A 20,050-nucleotide genomic window follows, 5' to 3' on the forward strand; every position below is an offset into this window, starting at 1 on the left:
ATTTATATCATACTGGGAATTTTTTCGAAAACCTCTTTAATACCCTTTGCCATAAGTTCATTCTTTATGGACTGTTTTCGACCTAGAATCGGGCGATCGTGTCGGTAAAACGGTTCGACAAGCGGAGATGTAGACGAGAAGAGGTCACACAGGTGTGCACACGGATCAAAAGCAAATGATTAATTTTCCGACAAAAAGATAATGAGAAAAAACGGTTTATAGCAATTGGGTTAATAGCTTATTAGGCAACAGGCTTTGTATTCGGGTGAACTATTGTGCAATATTATCACAATAGAACATAATCACCGTGGTATCTATCGGTGCACGCTAATTTTTTATCAGTATCGTTCTTAAATATATTTCTGTTCAATAGTTTCCTTCATTTTCGTTTGTTTTTTCTTAAGGAAATCTACAGATGATTTAGGAATGTATGGTAATAAGATAGATAATTATCTATCGTTCAAATATTAAGTGCTTGCATTTATTTTGATTAGCTATATAGATTGGTGATAAGGTAAATTATCAATTAATAATTAATAACTCTCACAATTATTACTTTTGTTGCTTAATTTGACGCAATTTGCTGCTAAGTCACATGAAACACTTGCTGCTCCCTCATATCCTGACTGGTTTTGGTTTCAATTATTTAAAAGTGACGGTTTTGAGTAACGTTTAACAAATAATAGCATAGGGGATGATTAAAGTTCGAATACAATGAATTGTAAAATTAAGGAACAAAAATTCATCTTAAGCTATGAAATAGCCGCTTATCAGTTGATGAATTAACAAATTCAATGAATTTACATGTGATGGGAAACATCCATAAGAAAGAAAAACTATATTACAAGCATAGAAAGCCATGAGTTAGACCAGGAGAAGATTGTTGCAAAGACATGCTCTCATATGTCAAAACTCAGCCACGCATTAGAGCAGTAAAATATATACTGCTGCAAATCCAGAGGGCGCTTTCTGATTATCACTAGTTCAGTTCAGTGTTTGTTTAGACAAAACGGATGGAAATGGAATTTGTTGAAAATAATGGTATATATTTAGATTATATTGTGCCAATATTTCTTATTTAATGGCCAGAGTACATTCAAATACCTATAGTGAAATTTTAATACAAAATATATAGCAAGGAACAAATTGCAGAACCAAACATCATATCTTGTAAGCATCAAAAGCTGTAAGAATAAGACAGACATTGTAAAATACAGTTTATGGTATATTTAAACTATCAGTGAATATGTATTCCATGTTTATTAGTTTACTATTAATAAACTTTAAATAAAAACAATAATAAATATCAAAAGATCAATTTCTTGAACATAATTCAAACTGGAATACCTTTAAATTAAACGACTTTTTTTATGAAATTAAACGACTTTAAACTTATTTTATCGGTCTGCAGACACATAATGAATTAAACATAAACCAACAGAAACACATGCTTAATTTTCTTTTCTTAAATTCCAGGCAAGTAAATTCTTGTAATAACTCGCTTTTTTCGTCGTTTACTTTAACATTCAGTTTCATGCGATATATAATTGCTAACAATTATATTAAATTATTTGAAGTTGTCTTTGTTGGCATTACATCATCAATCAATTCTAGGTAAGATATCTGTCATACATACACTAATATTGAATCATTATTTTTTATAGACCGATGCAGTTTCCTTGATTCAATTTACTTGAGTCATTCAACAAGAATTAAGATCTGGCTTGAATAGGAACTGTGAAAATTATTTATTAATTAGAAATATGGTAGTTTAGCATAAACTATTTTGGTAGGCAGCCAAAACATTGCCATAAACTGGGGTAGTTACTACGCTTTGCTAGAATATATGTATTTCTGGGATATATTATAAATTATTTTGTCTTTTCTTACTGTGTTGCATAAATAGCAATCATTGAATTTATTTTAAATCGTCAGTATAAAGTATAAAGTATTGTAATAAAAAAAGCATATTTAAATTGATAAATAGACTGGAAGGATTTACGAAATACTATACGCATTTTTATTTTAGATTATTTGAGAGTTGGCAATGGAGGTTTAAAATATAAATATCAATTATTCCATATATGGACGAATTTGAATCAACTCACTCCTTTATAATTCTTTATTTAGGCATTTTCAAAATATAATTCTTTATTTGATTGTAATAATCGCTTTTATAACAGGTCAATTGAAAAGTCCCCGGCCTGACACATATATGGCGCAATTAGAATTAAATCAATATATTTTTTAGTTAGCCCTAACCCTCAAAAGATCAGTGTATAAATTTAACAACTGTCAGGATATTAGTTTGTGAATTATAGCATTTTGAGTGAAGCAACTTTTGTTATTGTTAAAAAAAATGGATAAAAAGGAATTCCGCGTGTTGATAAATTATTGCTATTTGAAGAGAAAAAATACAGTTGAAGCAAAAAATTTCCTTGAGGCCAAGTTTCTGGACATTCCACAGGAAAATCAACCATCAAGGATTGGTATGCTAAGTTTAGACGTGGTGAAATGAGCACCGAAGACGGTGAACGCAATGGACGTCCAAAAGAGGTTGTTACCGACGAAAACATCAAAAAAAAATCCACAAAAAGATTTTGAATGACCGTAAATTGAAATTAAATGAAATAGCAGACACTCTAGATATATCAATTGAACGTATACATCATATCATTCACGAATATTTGGGTATGAGAAAGCTGCAAAGTGGGTGCCACGCGATCTCAGTGTTTGAAGATGATCAAGCGTAATAAACCCCAGTTTTTGCACCGATATGTGACAATGGATGAAACATGGCTCCATAATTTCACTCCGAAATCCGATTGACAGTCATCCGAGTGGACTACACAAGGTTTTGGCGTCTGTTATTTTTGATGTGCATGGAATAATTTTCATTGACTGCCTTGAAAAAGGAAGAACCGTCAACAGTGACCATAACATAGCGCTACTGGGCCGTTTAAAGGACGAAATCGCCGAAAAACGGCCGCATTTGAAGAAAAAGAAACCTGGCTGCTACACCAAGACAATGCACCGTGTCACAAGTCAGTGAAAACGATAGCAAAAATCCATGAATTGGGCTTTGAATTGTTTCCTCATCCACCGTATTCTCCAGATCTGATCCCCAACGATTATTTCCTGTTCTCAGATCTCAAAAGAATGCTCGCTGGGAAGAAATTTTTGTCGAATGAAGAGGTGATCGTCCAAACTGAGGTCTATTTTGAAGCAAAAGCAAATCGTACTACAAAAATGGTATCGAAAATTTGGAGGGTCGCTATAATCAATGTATCATCCTTGAAGGGAATTATGTTGAATAAAAAAACTAATTTTGCCAAAAAATTTGATTTACTATGGTAGACTGGGGACTTTTCAAGTGACCTGTCAGGTGTCGAAAATTTTACAATTTTGTCAATTTTTCCTTTCGAAGTTTATTCTTGGCTCGAGTGAGTGATAAGGAATTGGGCAAAATGATGTAAATTTAGGAATATATAATAAAATTAGACCTTGGATTGTTAGCTTTATAAGCTCGTATAGAACTTGAAAATAAGATCTCGCTTTGTCATGACGTAAAATAAGCAGTCCTTCATAACAATTGGTTGGATTGTATTGGATGATTCATTTTCTGATACCAGAAAATGGGTGAGATTTAACTGCATTTAATTTAATTCACACTGCATGAAACAAAACTGTTAATAATCGGAGAGGAAAATGAAATGAAAACATGAAATATTTTAATGTAGGTTTTCATGAATATTTGTAATATTCTGAGCGTTGTCATCAGATAAAATAACTTTGCTAAGGTTCTGCTTTTATAATGACCATTCTGTTTTTTTTCAATGTTTGATGTAGATATATTAGTTGCAATCGATAGCTGTCCATCATAATAGTTTGTGCTTCTAGTTCTTTTCCTTCAAATCTGTTTGGCTCACCAATAGCTTTTTTTAACTACGTTGTTAAAGTACTTTATATGTTGTGGCAACATTCTTTTATAGTTCTAACATTCTAACCAATTATTGATATTTGAAAAATGATAAAAAATTTCGCAAACCATTTAATGGCTTCTGTAGAAATTTTTATTTGTCCTTGTTTCTAATATGCTTCGAAGAACTTTATTAATTTTATTGATGTTGAATTTCTTTGTCCAAATCCATACCTGAAAATCTACCCACTACATCCACTCCATACTTCTAAATCGTAAGTCCATGCTGAATTTTGTTTGACAACATTTGATGTCACTGATATTAGGCCAGAATAATATTGAAGGAAAGATACTACTTGATATAACACTAGAAATTAAGTATTTAAGAATCTGGTTCATATATCGATGTAATTTATTTGCTAATGTGGGTATCGAATAGCTGAATTCTGCAGCTTAAAATTTCTCTCGTTTTCAAAAAGTATTTACTTTGTCCACCATAGAAGTAAATACAAACATCTGTTTATCCAGCAATTACGCTATGCCAATGATCTTCAGGTATAACCTAGCTGATAATATAAGTTTACATATTTGGGTCAGCTTTTCAACTCGAATAAATGATAATGATTATTGGCATCATTTGATGCCCTGAACTCAGATGGTGTTTCAATACATTTAAAACGGCTGTCAGTTGCCGACATTGCATTTTTATCATTTGGCACTTGTTTTTGTGTTGTAATAGCGTTTCGGAACGTTTGGAAATGCAAAGGCAATTTGCAAGGTCGATTTAAAGTGTTTTTGTTACGTTTATGAATGTTGGTCTGAATCTGAACCAGCAACATGGGTATCGCCTCAAACCGTGGCTCACAACTATCTTGGCAAATACAAATCATCGGATTACAAGCATGTAATTGACAATTTGTTACAAAATTATCTGTATTTTCTGCATTCAGATCTTAATTTTTCCCCACAAGACTTTTGCGATACGAGCGATGAGCTAGGAGAGTAAGTACTTCAAGATTTGGGGACAAATACATGGTGAGCGATTTCTGTTGATTCTAATGAGTGAGACAGAATTCAAGTGATATAAAAGACTCATTACCTCTGTTAATTTCTTATCTTCTAAATTAATGGTCAAAAATAGTAAAATAATAAATTTACTAAATATTTCAAAAACTATAACAATTTAAGAAAGCGGGCTGCCGATTTGGATTCAGCTCCCCAATTTGCCTTTGAGGTGGTATATTCATATTGGTATGCTTAAAACAATTGAACAGTAATCGTTTAGAACTGTGTGGTGTCTATCTAAACACGATTTTCTCCTCATATGTACCGCTAATACATGTTACGTGCTGTAGGGGTGGGAAGTATAAATATTCTACACCCACAAGCATTGCGAAATTAAATAGATACATTCGATTGTTTTTTCTCTGTTTTTTATTGAGCCAAATTGAACCGCAACGCAAGGTCGGATAAAGCTAATTTTAGATATAAACTTATTTATAAACTGAAATACGTGTTTGGTTTATGAAGTCTAATTCGAAAATGTTATGAAATTTAATATTTAAATGTTTAGTTATGCTAAATGGCGGCATACATTTAAATATATTCCACAATATAAAATCTCTACAATAATTATGGTAACAGTAAAAGTTATGACTAAAACTAATGACTTTTCATATCTGCATTTTCCCAACTGTTCTATTTAGATTTAAGAAATCTACTTCGCAATATAACAGAGTAATAAAAACGGTGCAGTTTCTCTTAATTAATAAAAAAAGATAATTACGCTATGCGGTGCAATAAAACAATTAACATTTTCATAATTACGCGTTGCCTTACATTACACATGACTGATTTTGTTTTTATTTTCAGAGTTCTGCTTGGACACGGGCGACAGTGTATAAAATAAAGCAAACAAAAAGCAGGTGAGTGTTCTGAAATGGTTGGTCATTGAAATAGAGATGATTATTCGCTTTGGCACCGCGGTACTCGCAATCCTCATACAAAAAGCGACTTCTCACTATGATCGTGGTTGTAATTTTGCCCAAATAGAATGAAGTGGAACTGTTCGTAAAAAGAGAAAGTCCACTTAAAACTAGTTGATGTAAAATTAACTTGCTAAATTGCCATATTTTGTAAATGTAGACTTTTATATTAGAAGTAACGTTAAACCATCGGTGCTACCGTCAGTTATTATTTAATTTGAACTGATTATAGAAGTTTTATTATATATATATATATATATATATATATATATATATATATATATATATATATATATATATATATATATATCACTACATAGTATAAAACAACGCCTTTTCTGTCCCTATATCCCTATGTGCGCTTAAATCTTTAAAACTACGCAACGGATTTTGATGCGGTTTTTTTCAATAGATAGAGTGATTCAAGAGGAAGGTTTATATGTATAATACATGCATAATATACTAAGGCAACATTGCTAATTTTAGAGGTTTCTAACGTGATGTCGTAAATTAACCTATTTTTTTAGGCTTATTTAGCAATTAGCAAAAACGCTGCCTAACCCTACGAGTTAGATCAAATTAATGTACTACAGTTTTGTACACCATAAAATGGTCTACAAAAAAGTCCGCGATGGTATATGTTTATCTTTTAGGGATAACCCACATTAACCATTTTTATTGTTTACTTTTTACGTGAGAAAATGGCTTATTTACGAAGCTATTTTAAGCAATACGGCATTAATCCTTATCGAATTAAGCACCTTAAATACAGTGTGCAATTAATATAGATCAATATGGTTCCTTACAGCATGCAAATTAAACAAATATTTTCGGAGATATTACAAATTTAAAATTTGCGTTTAAAAATGTGTAATGTAATAAAAATTGTATGAATTTAGATATTCCAAATAGCAGGAAATCTTCATAGTAAGTATAGGGGAAGAGGAATTGTTTTACTCCAGGCCAAGGGCAGTAATGAATGAACCAAAAATACTGGATCGATTTTAATCATGTTTTCATTGAGTGACATAGGCATATATATTTTATGCCCGTGCAAAGTCGGAGCGGGCCGCTATGTTTTTATATACAACGTTCATATTTTTTCTGTAGTGTATTTAATAATTAGTAAGTAAACGTAAACAGTAAAGTAGTAGTAGTAAATAACAGTAGTAAATAAGTAAACTATTTTATTTAAAAAAATATTATTCTTCATAGAAATCTCAGTCGTTATACCATTCAGTCGTAAAACACTTGACCTTCAAAGACAATCCGGAATCAGTAATGTTCATTAGCTGTTTAGGAAGCAATCGGTTGAATGGGTTTACTATATTGGCTATTGTTGTTGGAATGGTAAATTACAGTGCTTCAAAGTTCATCATTGCTCGACCTTATCATCAGTTTATAGTCATCACTCCGGTGGAGGGTATATTTTTCAACCAATACTCTACTGATGGAGCTTAGAATTTGCACCTATTTTTTTCACTATTGATTTTCAGCTACTATTCTCGTCCGAGACAATGTTAGTCTTCCATTTTACAAATTCCTGTATATGATCTTGTTTTTTGATTGTGTCTATTATATACAATAGATCTATTTTGAGTTTGCATCTCTGGATTTTTTTCTCAGCTGTGCACTGATTATTTTGGTTGTAAAACAATTCCAGGAAGGAAATACAATAAGGTGTACCATCTTATTTAAAAAGCTACATGTTAGATTCCTACATTTCTGTTTTACAAATCCAGGCGCTTGTCTTCTCACATAATAAATAAATATATATTTTAAACTTTTTATTCCATTTATTTCATATCTTAATTTCATTTTTCTTATAATGTTGATAAGAAAATTACAAAGTACTTTCAATGAAAGAAGAAAATATTCATGAACGTATTTATTTTTATTAGCGTTTATTTCTTCATTATTAAAAATGAATATTGTTTCTTAAAACTTAACCAGCTTTATTACAAGTTTATATATTAGCTATAAAATCTATTTCTTGGTCACGCTTTATTTGTCATATTCTATATTTATGTATGTCTTAAACATACGTAATATAAATATAAGTTTGCTTAGTATTATTTATAAAAAATTCAATATAATGTTTAGAAAAATATAACATAAACAGACAAATATAAAAGGAGAAATACATCAGCGCAATGTTTTTATGGTACTTTCATATCGTAAATATAATTGTAAATGAACATGTGACTCCATAATTAGATTAAATTATTTATAGAAACATCTTAGGAGTAAAAGTTTAACTGTATACTTTAGTTATATAACCAGTCGCTTTGTTATGCATATAATTAATTATTACGTATTTAGTGATAGCATCAATGTATCCAGTCAACTTAATAAAGTAATTTTATATTATTATATTTATTCAAATGGCTTTAAAGTGAAAATTAATTTGAATTAATTTATAATTAATTGTTGGAATTTACAATTTTATGTAATTATTATTAATAGTAATTATTAAACGTGTTAAATTTTAAATTATTTGATAGCAAAGCTTCACCTTATCTAGAATAAGTAAAATAATGTATTCATATTGATAGTGGTAACAATAATGATAAGAATCATTATCATAGTGAGAAAAAGAGAGAAAGAATTGAAAATGTGAACTGCATAAAATATGAAATTTGACAATTTCATTTATTTTTATTTATATTTTATGTACATTATCCTGAAAAACAATTGTCTTAGTGCTTAACGATTTTTACCAAATAAAATAACAATTTAAATTAAATAAATACCACGTATGCGTTAATTAGTTTTAAATGTTATCTTATTTCCTCTCAAAGATTCAGTTTTGTTTGAAACACGCTGAATTAGAGTGTGAATATTTATAGACTCGCTTTACTAATTAATTGTTCAATATGTACCACTTTTTTAGGTTTTATTATAATTTCAATCCATAGAAGTAATCCTTGCATAAAAAGGACTACCACTGCCTCCTGCTGAGAACTATTAAGAAAAAATAAATTTAATTTAAAAATGTAAAACTATTGATATAAAAATCAGAATAGCAGATGGTGGTAGTTATTTTTGAAAGTACGACAAGGAATATGATAAGAAGAAATAATCAGGATAAACTCAAATTTTTATCTGTTACGAAACAAACTAATTTAATAGTAGTATCGACTATTGAAGTATTATATAATGGCTTTTAGAAAATGGTGATCTGGGTATCTTAAAATTGTAATGGCTATTGTGATGTTTCAGCTCAAAATTGATATATAATATTTAGGGTTTTTGGTCAGAAGTCCAACGTTTAATAACATTTGTTAATGACTACAGTACTCTTGATTTGAATGCCCTAAAGGAGTTGAATTAAATTGAAACATTTTAGACGTATTAGCTAACAAACTCATTTCATGTTTTATAAAATATTTTAAAATATAAATAATATTTTATGCATAATAATGCTATTATAGACATGGTTGAATTGTCTATTAATTAACGGAGATTAGTATCTAATTGAAGACAGTGTGAAATATATTTTGTTTGTGAGTATACTTTTGAAGTTTGTGACTTTAAATACTTTGGAGAGAAAAACAAAAAAACAGACATGTTGATCTGGAAATCAACTAAAAATATATTTGCATATGTACAGCAAATTACCCTCTTTCCATATTAATTACCTTATAATCCCTTATTATTATTACCACCCCTTATTGCTACTCGCCAAATTACTATTTTGATCATTACTCGCTAAATTTATATCCCATTGAATTCAGGAATTTCTAGTTTTTAAAGAATTCTTACAGAAAGCGATTTTGAGCAAGCAGCTGAGGAAATGTATTTCAATAGACTTCTAGAGATTATAATTCAAAGTATAAGATGTTTCCTGATGTACTCTTTATGTCAGAACGTTAAATGGAATATTTAGAAATACACTAAATAGACATAAATAGACTAAATTTATATGGATTATGAAACTACCAAGAGTATTAAAAAAAGCAAAGTTAATGCAAAACAACGGATATCTCCTTTGAACATTCATTGGCATCCATTCTCAATACGTTCAGATCGGACGACGTATCGTCTAAACGAATCGGTAATTATTAAAGAAATACACGTCCGTGATCGCGAAGATATCGCGAACCAATAACAGCTGAATAATAGTCGACTATATTTATTCTAGAAATAGATAGGGTATTTCTCTTCGACCGATAAGGGATCATCACAAAACGTACTATCTGATGGAAACGCTTGGCCGAGTGAAGAATTGCAGTGTTTCTTTAAATCGTGTCGCCGTTAGATCCATGTTCCCGATAAACCAGTAAGAAATGACGTTTCTTATAAACTCGAGTCACGATTCCCACTTTTAGAAGTCAGGTCTATTTTTGTTGCGCTTCAACCGATTTTATATCATGTCGGGTAATTTTTGTTCGTTTCCGCCTTTCTTAAATCTGCCTCGTTGATGCATCACTAACGATCGGTTAAACGAGATTCTGCGTATTTCATGATCGCGATTAAATGGTATCGACGATCTATTAGAGAAGAGGTTATTGATCTATTAAATTACAGCTAACTTACATCACATTTTTGTTAATTATTATCACTTAATAACACTGTTCCCTTTTTATGGTACAGGAGATATAAAAAGAAAGTTTAAATTTGAATTTTGGGCTTCCACTGAATTAATCAACGTTTCTCAATCGATACGGATTACATCCTCTAACTGTCCTATTTAAACAAATGTCGAAGCTGGATGATAAACCGATACAAATCCTAGAGGGTTGTCCTTATAGGTCCTTGTCTTTATTGAGATTATATATGTCAACATTTTCTTGCTGATTTTCTCAAAATAGCTTTGTCGAATGGCTAAAACCTCCAATTTATTGAATTAGATGCTGTGAGTATTCAGCCAAAGCTGACTGAATAGTATGTCCATATCTCATATTCATGGTTCTTACATACTTATCGCTCTCTCACTTGATCCTATGTACATTCTTTCACACATACAGGGAACCTTTTAAACACCTATTTTCTTTAGCAGATTCGATTAAGCGAAGTGATTAAGTTAATTCTCCAGTGAATTTGACTCTTGATAAAATTGATAGAAAATATTGAAAAGACTATTAGATCATTGGTTGAACCTATATCCAGATGATTACAAAATGCATTTGAGCTAAGGCTATAGGCTCTAGGATGTTTTTAATAAAGCATATGGACTGCGATGTCAGTGTGAGTTATTAACTTTTAGATAGATTAAGTACCATAAACAGGAGTATTTCCATTTGGACGATATTATTTTGGCGATTTATTAAATTATGTTTCTTATAAACTCGAGTCACGATTCCCACTTTTAGTCGTCAGGTGTATTTTTCTTGCGCTTCCACCGATTTTATTTCAAGTCGGGTAATATTTGCCCGTTTCCGCCTTTTTTGAATCTGCCTCGTTGATGCATCACTTCACAGCGAGCACCATCACAGTGAATCTTTGAACTTTCCTTTGTAATATTTTCCTATGTAATTTGAATATTGATGACTATTATTGAGTTTGAATTTTGATGTTTAGTTTCTTTAATGCCCTTCCAATACGTTTTGTTGATTCTTCTTTCCGTTTTTGTAGTGGGTAAACATTCGATCTTTTGATGATTTGGATGATACTTATATCTCTTTGAAGTGATTAAGTTCATTTTTCAGTGAATTTGGTTTTTTGGAAAGCTGATTAAAAATATTGAAAAGGCAGGCACATCATTGGATGAACCTAAATCCGGATGACCACGTTTATCAATAATCGAAGGACAGTGTTAATCAGTTGATACTTAAACGAAATGATAATATATTCCGTAAGCACAGAAGTGCTTTCACTTATTTTTTCATAAAGATCTAAACCTGCAATCTTATAATTTGCATTGAACTAAGGATATAAGCTCTAGGATGCCATCAAAGTGTATATACTGCGGTGTCAGTACGAGTTATTCGCTATTAACATGAATATTTAAATTTGAATTATTTCACTTGTATTAGAATGTTATAAAATACAAAGTTATAAATAAACTAAAAGTCAATGGTAAATGCGGCGCCTTAAATTGAGATTATTTTAGATTACCGGTACTTTGGATAGACTGTACCTCTTGCTTTGATATTGATGAAATAATATAAAAAAACATTCACTATTCTTCCTAAAACTCTTCAAATATTGGTAACAAAATTATAATATCGAATAAAAACTTGTTTTTGTTTTTAACGCAAAAAATCTATTGTGCTTTTTGAACCTCAAAAGTCATTTGCTCCTTCCTTTACTATCTCTATTTATTTCGTCACTGCACGAGCTCAATTCTTGCAAATGTTCTTGATTTTAGCAAATTCTTAGATTTTTGAATTCATATTTTTCTGTAACAATTCAAAAAGGTTAGTCATGTGTTAGATTAACAATTGTTATACGTGTGAGTTATAATTTCCTATACATTTTATGTTGCATTATATACATATATTTTCTATCTACTGGACTATAATTTTAACAACGGATATTTTAATACATTCCAATCATGTTATCATGAATCATATTATTTGTAGGATAAATTATTATTAATTATAAAGATAATTAGTTAAAACATATTGCAAAGCACTTAGATAATGTTAGATGTCAAATACTGCGATAAGGGCAAGGAATAAACCTTTTTCTTAGATTGAAAGCTATTTTAAACACTTATTCAGTTAAAAATTACAACAAAAAGAGGCAGTTATGACAACCTTCTATTGCGATTTATTACCAAACGAAGGTATTAATCTTTATCAACTACTGGGATATTATTATCGATATTAATACCAAAAAATATGAAAAAACACCGGATAAAACTTATTTTAAAGGCGACTCTATATTGAGGATAGATTTAAATTCGTAGGATATAAAAAGAGGACTTACGTGATTTTTTTTAAGAAAACGAATTTTAGTATTAAGGGCTCAAAAAGTGGTTTTTGTGAGAACGTTAAAGAATAATCTTAATTTAAATGGTCGATGATTTGATTAATAAAATCAGCACAACAATGGTTGCTACCCATTTACATCTGAAATGATTTAAGTGTAAAATCTACTTAATTTTGAATTATTTCATTTGAATTAGAATGTTGTAAAATACAAAATATAAATAAACTAAAAGTCAATGCTAAATGCGACGTCTTATATTGAGATTACTTTGGATTACTGGTACTTTGGATATACTATACCTGTTCTTTGATTTGGCATTATAGTGATTTCATATTGATGAAATAATACAAAAAAACATTCACTATTCTTCCTAAAACTCTTCAAATATTGGCAACAAAATTAAAATATCGAATAAAAACTTGTTTTTTGTTTTTAACGCAAAACATCTATTGTGAATTTTGAACCTCAAAAGTTCATTTGCTCCTTGCTTCACTATCTCTATTTATTTCGTCACTGCACTAGCTCAATTCTTGCAAATGTTCTTGATTTTAGTAAATTCTTAGATTTTTGAATTCATATTTTTCTGTAACAATTCAAAAAGGTTAGTCATGTGTTAGATTAACAATTGTTATACGTGTGAGTTATAATTTCCTATACGTTTTATGTTGCATTATATACATAGATTTTCTATCTATTGGTATGTCTTATAAGATTTGCATTATTTGTATGTGATTCCAATGGATTATAATTGTAACAACAGATATTTTAATACATTCCAATCATATTATCATGAATCATATTATTTGTAGGATAAATTATTATTAATTGTAAACTTAATTAGTTAAAACATATTGCAAAGCACTTAGATAATGTTAGATGTCAAATACTGCGATAAGGGCAAGGAACAAACCTTTTTCTTAGATTGAAAGCTATTTTAAACACTTATTCAGTTAAAAATTACAACAAAAAGAGGCAGTTATGACAACTTTCTATTGCCATTTATTACCAAATGAAGATATTAATCTTTATCAACTACTGGGATATTATTATCGATATTAATACCAAAAAATATGAAAAAACACCGGTGAAAACTTATCGTAAAGGCGACTCTATATTGAGGATAGATTTAAATTCGTAGGATATAAAAAGAGGACTTCGGGTAGTACGTGATTTTTTTTAACGAAACGAATTTTAGTATTAAGGGTTCAAAAAGTGGTTTTTGTGAGAACGTTAAAGAATAATCTTAATTTAAATGGTCGATGATTTGATCAATAAAATCAGAACGACAATGGTTGCTACCCATATAGAGATATGTAACCTGCCTATCAAAACATAGGAATATGTATATCAGCTAGTAATATTTAGAATATTTTTCTTTAAATTAATTTTAAATAAACTGTTTTAATATGATTAATTCCATCACCTACTAAATGATATAATTGATTGTCAATTATTAATATATTATGTTATTTAATATTATCTAATTAGATAATTAATATTTTTAGACGCTATAAATATCAGTTTTAAGTAATAGTTTAACGTAAACAGTTTTAAGTTTACTACAGATATTGAAAAACTAACACATTAAAAGTCTGTAAGTATGTATTCCACTATAATGATTAAATTATAGATCATCATTATAATTTAGTAAATCGGTAATAGTTTACATTTTTGCTAGCATGTTAAGTAATTTGGCCCTTAAAGCTTACTAAACTAAGAAACATAGTGGATGTTTTAACATACTAATACTATTATTGGTACTGTTTTAATTAATAATGCCTACTGGAATTTTGAATAGCTGAAAACTATTTCGTTGTCCAGAAATAGCATGCTCACTTATGAATCAAACTAAAAATAATGTATTGACTCGATAGTGCATTTGAAGATTTGAGCGAAGAATTTAAATGAATAGTTTATTTACTATTCACTATTAATATATTTCATTTTATCATTATTTACTTTCAATAAAACCTTATCTTAGATATACTTTATCCACAGTAAGAATGGTATTATACATATTATGTTACAGAATTTCATGAAAAGTATTAGATCAAGATAAAACAATATTTTTGATAAGCTGAGATTAATATGTCGCCAGTATTTAACTTTCTATATTTGCACTTCCTAGTCGTGTGTGCTATCCTCACAGCCATATTTCTTATAGCCTGTTTCGAAAAATATATAACTTCGGATAAGTGAACTTGTAATTTTAAATATGTGTAATTAAATTGTAAGTATTAACAAGTACACATTTCTTTTTATGTCTAATAAATAAAACGATTTTCTATATAGATATATAAATTACTATTAAATTTGAAGCTTTATTGTGAATAATTGGTACAATGTATTTTATTCAAAGTATTGTCCATCGATAGCCGCCATTTTACCCAACTTTCAGGCCAATTACGGTTTCCATATCGAAAGAATGATATATTTTTTGAGTTTATCCACGAATACACCCATTTCATTGGCATTTCTTCCAGCCAGGTCACGACTCATATGTCAGAATAAGTAGTAATCAAAAGGAGCAAGGTCTGGAGAATACGGGAATACCAGAATCACCGAGTATTCTTTCTTTATTTTTCATATAAAAAGGCCGTATAAAATCAACTGTGCCTTTTAAAACATTATAAAACCGTTTTCGGATTCTACGATTTTCGAATTTTTCATTCATTTTTGGATTTAATTTTTTTAATTCTCATTTCATTCATTCTCATATTATCTGGTACTGGTTGGCTATGTTGACAAATGTCCCTAAATTCTTCAAAACATTAGTGAAATAATCACTTTAAACCATAATGTCGAATTTGAAAAGGTAACATTGCGTCCATATATTTTGATGACGTATATCGGCTATTTTATTGGACGGACTATGTATGTTTGATTACTTTTTAATGGTTTTCGGTTATGAGTTATAAAATAAAGGTAATTAATTAATCTTAATGATGGGTTTTCGTTATATTTTGAACCGATTAACCTTTATTTATAACAATGGCCTCCAAAATTTCACAATAGTCAATCTATTCATAGAAAAATCTTATAAGTTCTTGTTATAGCCACTCGCAAGAGAAATCTCGCCATAATATTTTACAAAACTATCTTTATGTGGCTTCAAATCACTTTTATTACTGTTAGATTTTTAATTCGATTAACGTTGAGTTGTTGAACTATTTTTGCCTTGCATTATCATTCTCTTCAACTTTAACATCACTATTTCTACTTTTCTTAAACTAATATATAAATATTGAAATCGACACAATTTTAACACTATAAATTATACAAAATCGATGTTTTTTTACCAAATAACCAAGCAAAGCCAAAATTGTTTCTACAAAAAAATACTCTATCATCTGGAATAAAATGAGATAGTCATATATCTTAAAATCGTGTCTCTGTTAGATCCGTGTACTCGATAAACCCCTAAGAAACTATATTTCGTATAAAATCCAGTCACGAAACCGAAGAAAAGTCTATTTTTGTTACGCTTCTTTTATACGTCGGTCCTCATAAGTCATGCTCGTTAGTTCTTATTTTATTTTTAATTGTGTCCCTTTCAGTCGCGTGTCCAGTGTTATCACACAATAGCTAATTAACTGGCAAAAAATCTGGCGATTTACTAGGAAACATATTAGCGTGTTTTCTATATACCAATCCAGATGTGACCACAATGTAAAATAATTAATACTGACTTTGATATTCTATTTTCTAACTCATGCTAAAAAATCATTAATTTACTATCAGCAGATTGTGACTCAGAATCATTGATGAGGTTTTATTCAAACACGATTTTCTACAAGTTTTCTATTATACTAGTGTTTGCATAAAACAGTAAAATAATTGGCAAACGTAACGGTAATACTTTGGTATAGGTTTAGTCAAAAAAATTAGTTCCATTACTAATGCTTTGGATTATTTCTCACCCTAAAATTTTGCTTATAAGAGTAAATAGTAAAAAATCAATACTACTCTAAATATAATAAATAGTTTTGTACTGAAAAAATATGAATTATAGAGAAGCTATTTATTTATAGACCTAGTTTGAAACTTTTTTTTTATAAATTATTCAGTTGGCCGGTGTTTAAATTTGGTTTTGCTATAAAATATCTGATATTTCTTGCATATATATATATATATATATATATATATATATATATATATATATATATATATCGATAATTTTAGAAAAATAGATAGTATTTAAAATATAATTGGATTAGTAATTAGTTTTTTACAGTTAATGAAACATTTGCTGATATTCTTTCTCATACATTTTAAAATATTTCGCTAGAGCAATATAAATGCTAACAACTATTCCAATAACTCATTCCAAAAAAAATCATTAATTTACTAACAGCAGCTTGTGACTCAGAACCACTGATGAGGTTCTATTCAAGTACGATTTTCTACAAGTTTTCTATTGTAATGCTGTTTGTGTAAAACAGTGAAATAGTTAGCAAACATAACGGTAATAGTTTGATAGGTTTTGTCAAAAAAATTAGTTTCATTACTAATGCTTTCGACTTTCTCCTCTGGTTCCTTTCAATTATTTGTAACACTACAATTTGCTTATAAGAATAAGTAGTAAAAAATCAATAGTACTCTAACTATAATAACTAGTTTTGTACTGAAGAAAATATGAATTATATATATGCTAGTTATTTATAAACCTACTTTGAAATTTTCTCTATTTATGAATTATTCAGTTGGTCAGTGTTTAAATTTGGTTTTGCTATAAAATATCTGATATTTCTTGGATATATATATATATATATATATATATATATAAATAGTTATTAAGTCAAATAATTCCTTAAGTTTAATTTATGAATAATTTTATGTTTTATTTATTGATTCTGTTGATGTAATTTAAAATTAACTCACTTAATCACAATGGTAACGTCAATTGAAAAGTCCCCGACTTGAGACATAGATGGCGCTAAAAATACAGTTGAAGCAAAAACCCGGCATGGTTTCCGGATACTGCCCCAGAAAAATCAACCATCAAGGATTGATATGTTAAGTTTAGACGTGGTGAAATGAGCACCGAAGCCGGTGAACACAGTGGACTCCCAAACAGATTGTTACCAACGAAAACATTTAAAAAATTCACAAAATTATTTTGAATGACCGTAAATTGAAACTGAATAAAATATCAGACACTGTAAATCGATGAGTTGATGATTCGTAGCAGTGTTTGAAGATGTTCAACCCTAATAAACCCGAGGTTTTGCGTCGATATGTGACAATGGATAAAACATGGCTCCATCATTTCACTCCTTAGTCCAATCGACAGTCATCCGAGTAGACTGCACACGATGAACCCGATCAAAAGCGTGGGAAAGCGCAACAGTCGGCTGGCAAGGTTATTGCGTCTGTATTTTGGGATGCACATGGAATAATTTTCATTGACTGCCTTGAAAAACGAAGACAATCAACAGCGACTATTACACAGTGTTATTGGACCGTTTAAATAACGAAATTGCCGAAAAACGGCCGCGTTTGAAGAAAAGGAAAGTGCTACTTCACCAAGTGCACTTCAATGCACCGTGTAAAAAATCCAGGAATTGGGCTTCGAATTGCTTCCTCATCCACCGTATTCTCCTGATCTGGTCCCCAGCGACTATTTCCTGTTATCAGAAATTTTCGTCAAATGAAGAGGTGATCGACGAAACTAAGGCCTATTTTGAAGCAAAGGGCAAATCGTACTACAAAAGTGGTATCGAAAAGATGGAGGGTCGCTATCATTAGTGTATCACACCTGAAGGGAATTATGTTTCATAAAAAAAAACTAATTTAGTTAAAAAAATGTGTTTTACTATTTTAGGCCGGATACTTTTCAATTGACCTGTTATAATATATTTTAACTGTTAGGTTGGTTATATAATTATAGATTGTTGTTAATTTATTTAGTGTTATCGTACATACTGCCGTCTAATAATTCATTGCCGGATCAATAAAAAACCTTTTCACATATAATATCTATTCAAACTATACCAGGAGATGCATGCTTATGATAAATGATTGAGTAATAGTACTCGTATCGCGATATTGAATCATTTGTACGAGACAGTTTTATTGAACTTCTTCGAAACATAGCGGATGCAGTAAGTCAGGCTCGTTAGATTTTGATTTGTCTTTAAGACCACAAGTGGTTTTGCGTGCTCGTTGTTATTATATCAACTTTGTTTTAATTAATACATAAGGGGTCCGGCGCTTTAAAAGATACTCTTGCGTGTTTAACAAACATCTGAGGCTTATAACGATTCAATATCTCAAATTACTTGCTTCCTTGTTCTTGGAAATAGAAAAGAAGAATTTTCCAGTAAGATATAAAATGATATGTCAACAATATAAACATGGCCAAGAAATTGCTGAGGATTTATAATAGACCGCATTGGATATCTTTGTAAATAAAACTGTTTAAGCTTGATAATTACGAGTTCTTCTATGCTATTATGCTAACTAACATACAACAACAGATTTTTATAATAGCCATATCCAATTTTTTGAAAAACAACAATATAAAAAGTTTATTAAAAGGTCTCCATCCTGACACATAGATGGCGCTATTAGAATTAAACCTATATGTTTTTCCAGCGCTAACCCTCAAAAAATGCGTGTATAAATTTGACAGTTGTCGGATCATTAGTTTGTGAGTTATTGCATTTTGACTGAAGGAACTTTTGTTATTGTAAAAAAAATGGATAAAAAGGAATTTCGCGTGTTTATAAAATATTGCTTTTTGAAGGGAACAAGTACAGTTGAAGCAACAACTAATATTATTACGAAATCGCCGAAAAACGGTCGCATTTGAAGAAAAAAAAATGTTGCTTCACCAAGGCAATGCACCGTGTCACAAGTCAGTGAAAACGAAAACGATTATTTCCTGTTCTCAGATCTCAAAAGAATGCTCGCTGGGTACAAATTTTCGTCGTATGAAGAGGTGATCGCCGAAACTGATGCCTATTTTGAAGCAAAGGACAAATCGTACTACAAAAATGGTATCGAAAATTTGGAGGGTCACCCTTGAAGGGTATTATGTTGAATAAAGAACACTAATTTTGTCAAAAAAATGTGTTTTACTATGGTAGGCCGGGTACTTTTCAATTGACCTGTTACTGAACTATTCATAAATAATTTGCAAAAGAAATTACTTAGAATTAAATCACCTTTTCTATATGTGAAAAACTAAATTATTTCTGGAAGATATTCTTTAAAAACTACCTTAATGAGAAAAATAAATATGCTATCTAATATCGAATTATTA

The 20,050-nt window shown here is 29.9% G+C and overlaps 2 protein-coding genes across 7 annotated transcripts in view; one reads left to right on the forward strand and one right to left on the reverse strand.

Moving 5' to 3' along the window:
* dysc (whirlin protein dyschronic) overlaps positions 1-20,050 on the reverse strand; it is a 346,867-nt gene that overhangs the window by 108,404 nt on the left and 218,413 nt on the right. The gene's annotated exons all lie outside the window — the stretch shown is intronic.
* Positions 1-20,050, forward strand: part of LOC143192990 (uncharacterized) — a 69,211-nt gene that overhangs the window by 34,659 nt on the left and 14,502 nt on the right. For 2 of the 4 annotated variants that reach the window (XM_076398891.1, XM_076398893.1), the window contains one exon: positions 5,792-5,844. The exons of 1 other annotated variant lie outside the window; for it this stretch is intronic. The gene's annotated coding sequence lies outside the window, so the exon portion shown is untranslated. Of the gene's footprint in view, positions 1-5,791; positions 5,845-14,877; positions 15,014-20,050 lie in introns of those variants that run through there. One more of the 4 variants, XM_076398894.1, reaches the window with a different exon arrangement.

The sequence above is a fragment of the Rhynchophorus ferrugineus genome, unplaced genomic scaffold (assembly GCF_030347505.1).
Source record: "Rhynchophorus ferrugineus isolate W39M unplaced genomic scaffold, kcgeb_rfMv2 rfM3, whole genome shotgun sequence".
NCBI lineage: Eukaryota > Metazoa > Arthropoda > Insecta > Coleoptera > Curculionidae > Rhynchophorus > Rhynchophorus ferrugineus.